This window comes from Otolemur garnettii, unplaced genomic scaffold, assembly GCF_000181295.1.
Source record: "Otolemur garnettii isolate 467f Iridium unplaced genomic scaffold, OtoGar3 scaffold00059, whole genome shotgun sequence".
NCBI lineage: Eukaryota > Metazoa > Chordata > Mammalia > Primates > Galagidae > Otolemur > Otolemur garnettii.
In genome coordinates this window covers 5,558,529-5,568,002 of record NW_003852454.1, presented here as the reverse complement: position 1 = coordinate 5,568,002, position 9,474 = coordinate 5,558,529, and the positions used below count along the sequence as shown (strand labels likewise).

Below are 9,474 nucleotides of genomic sequence, written 5' to 3'. Positions count from 1 at the left end.
AAAAAAAAATCATCTCATAGAATTTATTTCTTAAAAATAAGGGTCAAGTGACCCAGATATTTACAATGTCTGGTAGCAGACAGGCTTTTAACATCATATTTAATTGTTAAATGCCACTTTTCAAGGAAAATTTTCCTAAATTTAAAGTAGTAAATCTGGCCGGGCACAACGGCTCATGCCTGTAATCCTAGCACTCTAGGAGGCTGAGGTGGGTTGATCGCTTGACTTAAGTGTTTGAGACCAGCTTGGGCAAGAGTGACACCCAGTCTATACTAAAAAAAATAAAATAATTAGTCAGGTGTTGTGGTGCACATATGTAGTCCCGGCTACTCGGGAGGCTGAGGCAAAAGGATGGCTTGAGCCCAGGAGTTTGAGGTTGCAGTGAATTATGATACCATAGTACTCTACTCAGAGTAACAGAGTGAGACTCTGTCTCTCCCCCAACGACCCCCAAAAGTAGCAAATCTAATTTTTTACTTAATCAAATCTGCAAAGAATTATATAATAAAATAAACTTTAAATGTACCCCTGCTAAGATACTTATTAATCTATTATAACAACATATATACCTTTCTAAAAAGATATTTTTTGAGGTTTTCAGTGGGGTCATGGGTAGCTGGGAATAATATAGGTGAAGAATTCAGAAATGAGAAATGGGCCATTCCACAGTGAAAACACCTGGTCTAGTCTAGTTAATTTAAGAGATTAGCCTCATCTATAGTAGAAACTCTGTAAGTTAAGCACTGAGGGGACTATAAACATAAATTGGTCAATATATGGAAGTGGTCAACGTTAAGAAATTAGGCCTTCATACATGTGCATGTCCAGTCTATAAAAACTAGGTCAACTTAAGGAGGTGGTCAACTATGGCAGTTCTACTGTATTTATCTATAAAACTTAATTCATCAGAATAATGAATTCAATAATGTGACAAAAATTAGAAATCTGAGTGTTCAGATTTCTAAAGACACAAAACTGGATGAGATATTGTCAGGGTACATGATTTAAGGCAAGAAAGCAAAAATCAATTAACATTAGAGAGCAAAATTTCAATTTGTGTCAGCTGAAATTGTTAAAAAGTGGTATTACAGGGAAAACCTCAAGGCAGAGATTCTAGCTTTTAAGAATAAGCATAGTATGTATGATAACATTACTTATGAGTTTTCAACAAATGCCAAAAGTAAAAACCAATGGATAACCCCGTATCCTAAGAAGTACGCATCCCTGGAAGTTGTGGAGTTTATTGAAAGTAGGAGAAAAGGCAAAGGGGAAACTGTTTTTTTTTTTTTTTTTTGAGATAGACTCTCACTCTGTTGTCCTGGGTAGGGTGCTGTGGTGTCATGTTGCTCACAGCAATCTCAAACTCTTGGTCTTGAACAATCTTCTTGCCTCAGCTGCCTCAGTATCTGGGTCACCGGTTCTCAACCTGTGGGTTGTGACCCACAGGAACTGTATTAAAGGGTTGCGGCATTAGGAAGGTTGAGAACCACTGATCTGGGACTACAGGTATCCACCAACATGCTTGGCTAGTTTTTGTATTTTCAGTAGAGACAGGGTCTCACTTTTGTTTGGGCTGGTCTCGCACTCCTGAGCTCAAGCAATCCACACACCTTGGCCTCCCAAAGTGCTAGGACTACAGGCATAAAAATTGTTTTTTGACAGAACACTGATTATTATTGGGGTGATTACCTAACTTTGAGATAGCTAGGTGATTAACTTTTATTTCCTTTGTGGAAATAAAAATAATTACTGTCTCATTTCCCAAGGACAGACAAAAGAGTCGACAGCTATTGTGTCAAGCCATATGGCTCCTGCTATGTGGAATACTCAGGCACAGATTTCACCTAGTATAAACTCATATTTGTTGATTGACAATTGATCCCATCTAAGCTGTAAGGTCCTAAGAAAGTGGAACTGTACTATATTATTGTTTAAATATTCTTCTCCTTTATCTGTTGATATCAGGTTTGGTCATATATGACTTGCTTTGGCCAATAAAATATGGATAGAAGCACTTATGTGTCACTTTTCTTGTTTTTGAGACAGAGTCTCAAGCTGTCACCCTGAGTAGAGTACCATGTTGTCATCACAGCTCACAACAACCTCTAAATCTTGGGCTCAAGTGATTCTCTTGCTTCACTTTTTCTATTTTAGTAGAATCAGGGTCTTACTCATGCTCAGGTTGGTGTCAAACTCATGAACTCAAGCAATCCACCAGCCTCGGACTCCCAGAGTGCTAAGAATACAGGTGCGAGCCATGGCGCCTGGCCTTATGTGTCACTTTTTATAGAAAACTTTAAGAAACAGTTTATGGTCTTGGCAGGGACAATGATGACTACAACCCTAGCATTTTGGGAGCCACAGTGGAAAGATTACTTGAGGCCAGGAATTCAAGGCTAGCCTCAGCAACATAGCAAGATACTGCTTCTATAAAAAAATTAGTTGGGTGTGGTGGGTGCCTGTAGTTCAGCTACACAGGAGGCTGAGGGAGAAGGATCACTTGAGCCCAGGAGATAGAGGATACAGTGAGCTATGATCACACCACTGCTCTATGGCCTGGCCAACAGAGGGAAACCCTGTCTCAAAAAAAAACCCCCCAAAGCAAAAAGCCCAAACAACTAGCTTATGATTCATTAGGTTTCTTCTTCCCTTGGCCACGAGACTAGCCATGTTTAAATAGGCTTACAGACATTCTGATTCCCAGAGTGAAGATGGTGTAGAGCAGAGCCTTAGCTGACCCATGACGTACATATAATGTAAGAAAAAAATACCCTTTGTTATTGTAAGTCACTTTAAGTTAGGCTTATTTGCTGTCATGGCGTGATTTAGCTTACGGTAACTGATACAGATTACTTCTAGAGGGACTCCTGGTTATATGTGTGTGAACTTACTATAAGACCTGCTGCTAGATACCTGGTAGACATGGGTAATGAAGCTGAAAGTACGATTAGCTGCTAGAGACCTGGTAGATGTGGGTAGTGAAGCTGAAAGTACGATTAGTGCCCAAGAAGTTAGTTGGGATTAATAATGCATGGTATGACTGTATGGTTCTCCAGAAAAGGTACTTCTAATAGAAAATAGAATCTTTCTGAAATTTCATAATCTGGCATAAAATATAATCACTAAATAAACAAGTAAAAAAGCTTGTTAATCCATTCCTGGGTTGGTGGGCCTTTAGGCTTTTCCCACATTTTGGCAATTGTAAATGTTTGTTAGGCATTCACCTGTCTTCTTTAGAGAAGGTTCTATTCATTTCTCTTGCCCAGTGATATATGGGATTGTTGGGTCTTTTTTTCTTAATTTGGGTTCTCTGTAGATCCTAGTTATCAAGCATTTGTCCAATTTATAATATGCAAATAACTTTTCCTATTTGAAAGGTTGTCTGTTTGCTTTGGTCATTGTCTCCTTAGCTGTACAGAAACTTTTCAGTTTAATTAAGTCCCATTTGTTTATTTTTGTTGTTGCTGCCATTGCCATGGAAATCTTCATAAAATCTTTCTCAGGTCGGTATCTTCAAGTGTTTTCCCCACACTTTCTTAGAGGATTTTTGTTTGATGCCTTACATTTAAATACTTTACCAAGCTTGAATCAATTTTTGTGAGTGGGGAGAGGTGCGGGTCCAGTTTCAGGCTTTTATGTGTGGTTATCCAGTTCTCCCAACACCATTTATTGAAAAGGGATTACTTTTTCCCAGGTTATGTTCTTGTTTGATTTATCAAAGAGGTGGCTGTAAGATGTCAGATTCATCTCATGGTTTTCTATTCAGTTCAAAAAGTCAATGTCTATTTTTGTGCCAATAACCATGCTGTTTTGATCACTATGGCCCTGTAGTACAACTGAAAGTCTGACAGGGATACCACCGTCTTTGTCTTTGTCACCAAGAATTACTTGGGTTCTATGTGTTTTTCTTCTGGTTCCATATGAAATGAAGTTTTTTTTTGAAACCTTGAAACTATGATGATGGTATTTTAATGGGGATTGCATTGAATCTGCAGACTGCTTTGGCCATTTAACATTTTAACAATGTTGATTCTTCCCAGACATGAGCATGGTATGTTCTTCCATTCGTTAATATCTTATACTATTTCTTTTCTTAGGGTTTCATAATTTTCTTTGTAGAGGTCCTTTACCTCTTCTGTTATGTATATTCCTAGCTATTTCATTTTTTTTTGAAGCTACTGTGAAGGGAATTTTGTCCTTGATTAGCTTTTCAACTTGGCTATTATTGGCATATACAAAGGCTACTGATTGGTGAATGTTGATTTTATATCCTGAGCCATTGCTGTATTTTTTTTTTTATCACTTCTAGGAGTTCTGTGGTTGAGTCTTTGGGGGTTTTTAAGTATAAGATCATATTGTCAACAAAGAGAAAGAGTTTGACCTCCTCTGCACCCATCTGGATGCCCTTTATTTTCCTTTTCTTGCCTGATTGTATTGGCTAGAACTTCTAGCACTGTATTGAATAGTAGTGGCGATACAGGGCATCCTTGTCTTGTTCCAGTCCTGAGTGGAAAAGCTTTCAGTTTTATTCCATTCATTATAATATTAGCTGTGGGTTTGTCATAGATGGCTTCGATTAGATTAAACAAATGTGCCACATATGCCTATATTCTTAAGTGTTCTAATTAGAAAAGGATGCTCTATTTTATTGAATGCTTTTTCTGCATCTATGGAAAGAATCACATGGTCTTTGATTTTGTTTCTGTTGATATGGTGAATTCTGTTTATAGACCTTGTGTATATTAAACCAGGCTTGCATCCCTTGGATGAAACCTACTTGATCATGATAAATGATTTTTTAATGTGTAGCTGTAATCCATTGGCTAGGATTTTATTGAGAATTTTTGCATCTATATTCATTAGTGGAACTGGTTTGAAATTCTCCTTTTTAGTTGTGTCTTTTCCTGGTTTTGGTATCAGGGTGATATTTGCTTCATAGAACATGCTGGGGAAAATTCCTTTCTTATCAATTTTTTGGAATAATTTCTGCAGTCTGAGTATGAACTCTTCTTCAAAGATCTGATAGAATTCTGGTGTGAAGCCATCTGGACCTATGCTGGTTTTTTTTTTTTTTTTTTTTTGCAGTTTTGGCCAGGGCTGGGTTTGAACCCGCCACTTCTGGCATATGGGACAGGCACCCTACCCTTTTGAGCCACCCTCATGCTGGGAGATTTTCTTATTGTTTCTTCAATCTCAGTTCTTGAAATTAGTCTGTTCAAGAGATCCATTTCTTCTTGATTAAGTCTAGGCAGAGGGTACGATTCTAGTATTGATCCACAGAGTTTCTTATAGTACTCAGAGATGATCTCATTTATCTCTGTGGCATCTGTTGTTATTATCTCCTTTATGGTTTCTGATTGACGTTATTAGAGATTTTACTTTTCTGTTTCTAGTTAATCTGGCCAAAGGTTTATTGATTTTATTTACTTTTTCAAAAAAACAACTTTTTGTTTTGTTAATTTTCTGAATCATTCTTTTGTTTTCAATTTCATTTATCTCTGATCTAATTTTGGTTATTTTTCTTCTTCTGGTGGGTTTGGGATTAGATTGTTCTTCTTTTTCCAATTCCATATGATGGTTTATGAGTTTGTTGTGCACTTTCTTTCTATTTTTCAAATGTAGGCATCTAATGTGATAAATTTCCCTCTTAAGACTGCTTTTGCTGTATCCCGCAGGTTTTGGTAATTTAGTGTCTTCATTGTTTGTTATGTTTGAGGAATTTAATAATTTCCTCTTTTACCTCTTCCTGTCCTAACTATCATTCAGCATAAGGTGGCTTAATTTCCAAGTTTTGTGTGAGGATGACATTTTTGCTAGAGTTTAGTTCCACTTTTATTGCCTTGTAGTCTGAGAAAATACAAGGTGTAATTTTTATTCTTTTAATTTTGCTAAGGTTTGATTTGTATTGGATTTTGAAGTATGTAAAATGGGCTGATGAGAAAAATGTATATTCCTTAGCTTTGGAATGGTGCGTTCTGTATATGGTTATTAATCCCATTTGTTTTAGGGTCACATTTAAATACTTTGCATCTATGTTTAGTTTCTGTTTAGAGGAGGTGTCCAGTTCTGTCACAGGGATGTTAAAGTCCTCTGCTATTATGACATTATGGGATATCATATTACTCAGACCCCTCAATGTCTGTTTCATAAACATGGGAGCATTTAAGTTGGGTGCACAAATTTAAAATTGAAATGTCTTCTCATTGTATTTTTTTTTTGTAGACACAGTTTCACTGTGTCACCCTTGGTAGAGTGCTGCGGCGTCACAGCTAACAGCAACCTCAACCCTTGGGCTTAAGTGGTTCTCTTGCCTCAGCCTCCCAAGTAGCTGGGACTACACGCTCCCACCACAATGCTCAGCTATTTTTGTTGTTGTTGTTGTTGTTGCAGTTGTGTAGCTGGCCCAGCTGGGTTCGAACTCATCACCCTCAGTGTATGTCGCTGGCACCGTAACCACTGTGCTACAGGCGCTGAGCCCTTCTCATTGTACTATTCCTTTGACCAGTATAAAGTGTCCATCTTTGTCTGCCCAGACTTCAGTTACTTTAAATCTGCTTGTATCTGGAAATAAGATTGCAACCCCTCCTTTATTCTGATTTCCATTTGCTTGAAATACTGTTTTCCCTCCCTTAACCCTGAATCTTGATTTGTCTTTGAAGGCCAGGTGTGTCTCCTGGAGATAGCATATGGATAGCTTGTGGTTTTTCCAATCAGTCAGCCTCTGCTTCTTCAGTGGTGAATTTAGTCCACTGACATTTATTGAGAGAACTGATAAGTGTGGTAGTTCTATTCATCTTATTTTGTGAAAGTCCATTGTGTAGTGTTTTATCCTTTAGGCCATTGTGGAAGCTAAGTTTTGACCTTTAGCTTCTGGGTATTTACTTTGCTGATGGTCTATTGTGGTGGTCAGTGTTGAGAAGAGGGCTAAGTATTTCTTGTAGAACTGGTTTTGTTGTTGCCAATTTCCTCAGTGCTTGTGTATCTGCAAAAGATTTGATTTCTCCATCAATTTTGGAGCTTTGTTTAGCAGGATACAGAATTCTGGGTTAAAAATTGTTTGTTTAAGAATGTTGAAGGTGGATGACCATGCTCTCCTGGCTTGGAGGTTTCAGTTGAAAAGTCTGCTGTCATCCTAAGGACTCTCCATCTGTATGTCAGTTGGCACGTATTTCTGGCTGCTTGCAGAATTTTTTTCTTTTATCTTGACTTTGGACTGGTTCATTACAATGTGTCTTAGAGAAGCTTGTCTTAGTTTTGATGACTTGTGGTTCAATATCCATCTGAAAGGAGTGTGTTGGGGTCTTTAGTAAAACCTGGGAAGTTTTCCTTTATGATGGTCTTCAGTAGGGCTTCCATTCCTTCTTCCACTTTAGGAATCCTTATTATTTGTATGTGTGAATGTTTCATGGAGTCTGGTAGTTCTCTAAGCACCTGTTCTGCTTTCTCTCTCTTCTTTTCTGCCTCTTTAACTACCCGGGTTAACTCAAAAACTTTATCCTCTAGCTCTGAGGTACTTTCTTCTTTGTGGTCTAACCTGTTTTTGATACTTTCTACTGCATCTTTACATTCCCTGCTTGTCTCCTTCATTTCCTTAAGCTCCTCCATATCCTTTCTATATTGGACATACCTCTTGTCCAATTTTTGGTTCTGTCTTTCCATTTTCTCATCTATTACTTGTATTGTCTTTCTTATCCATATTTTAAATTCCCTTTCTGTCAAGTGCATTAATTCTTTATAGGTAGAGTCATCTGCAGTAGCTGCCTCATGGTCCCTTGGGGGAGTTTCTCTGTTTTGGTTTTTCACATTGCCTGACCTTTTCTGTTAGTTTCTTCTCTTTCTCTCTCTCTTTTTTTTTTTATTAAATGATAGCTCTATACATTAATGCAAACATGGGGTACAGTGTAGTGTTTTCATATACAATTTGAAATATTTTCATCAAACTGGTTAACATAGATTTTGTGTCATTTACTTATTGTGTTAAAACATTTATACTCTAGTTGTTAGTTTCTTCTCATGTGTTCTTTCTTCTTGTTCACCTCCTTGTCCTCCTTTTTCCTTCTCACTATCTCCTGTTTGACTTCAAACAGAAGTCCTTGCTATTGATGACAGTATGTTGCAATATGTCACTGGGACACCAGGTGACACTGCGAGTTTTTTAGGAGACAGATCATAGCCAGCAACTTCTATGGTCCTTATTCCAAACTCTGTTGCCCCTGGTGATTGCCTGCCAGGTTGGGATCTTAAAGCTCACAGGGGAGAATCACAAGAATCCTTCAGGGGCAGGTTTCACAGTGTCCCCTGACCCTGTCTCAAGAGTGGAGTTTTGATCCTGGCAGGTGGTATTAAGATGGCCATGCTTTAGGCCCCTTCTAAGACCTGCCACAATGCCCGGCTATTTTTAGACGGGGTCTTGCTCTTGCTTAGGCTGGTCTCAAACCTGTGAGCTCAGGTAATCCAACTGCCCTGGCCTCCCATATATACCTTTCTTAATTCATTGAGTTATGCTGAATGGAATAGTAAAATTATGTAAAAGTGACTGTAATCAATTACTATAAGTTATTGTTATTAGTTTACCTCTAAAGTTATCTTTTTAAAATTCTTTCCTTATCCTTCAATTTCAAATACATTGTTATAGATTCAAAATTAAATATGAATATATAACCTTTATAAAATATATGCCTAAAGTTAAGACTCCAAACATTTTCATTCTTGTGGACAAGAGAGAAGCAAAAACTTTTCAACTTCTGTCTTGAACTTGCTTTCCCACTTCAGGTCAGGCATTATAAAGTGGCAAGTGATTTAGGGGGTTTATAACTCTATAAAATTTACATATGGAAAGATTCAGTTGTGTGCACACATGTGTATGTGGTTTTCTAAGGCCAGGAGTGGTGGCTTTTTGTGCCTGTAATACTAGCACCCTGGGAGGCTGAGGCAGGTGGACTGCCTGAGCTCATGGGTTTAAGACCAGCCCATGCAAGAGCAAGAACCTATCTCTAAAAAAAAATAGCTGACAGCTGGGCATGTGGCAGGCACCTGTAGTCCTGGCTACTTGGGAGTCTGAGGCAAGAGAATCGCTTAAGCTCAAGAATTTGAGGTTGCTGTGAGCTGTGATGCCATGGTACTCTACCCAGGGGGACAGCTTGAAACTTTGTCTCAAAAGAGTAAGGCAATAAAAAAAATAGCTGGGTGTTTGTGGCTGGTACTTAGTCCAGTCCTAAGTAGTCCCAGCTACTTGGGAGGCTAAGGTAAGAGAATCACTTGAGCCCAGGAGTTCGAGGTTGCTATGAGCTATGATGCCACAGTACTCTACGGAGGGTGACAAAGTGAGACTCTGTCTCAAAAAAAACCCCAAACAACAACAAGAAAAACAAAACCGAAAAAGATCCTTTAAAAGTAGATTAATATAGCTCGGCGCCTATAGCTCAACCGGCTAAGGCGCCAGCCACGTACACCTAAGGTGGCGGGTTCGAATCC

General features: G+C 38.4%; 1 protein-coding gene across 4 annotated transcripts in view; it reads right to left on the bottom strand.

The window, feature by feature from the left end:
* PTPN4 (protein tyrosine phosphatase, non-receptor type 4) overlaps positions 1-9,474 on the bottom strand; it is a 251,583-nt gene that overhangs the window by 42,866 nt on the left and 199,243 nt on the right. The window lies entirely within an intron of this gene.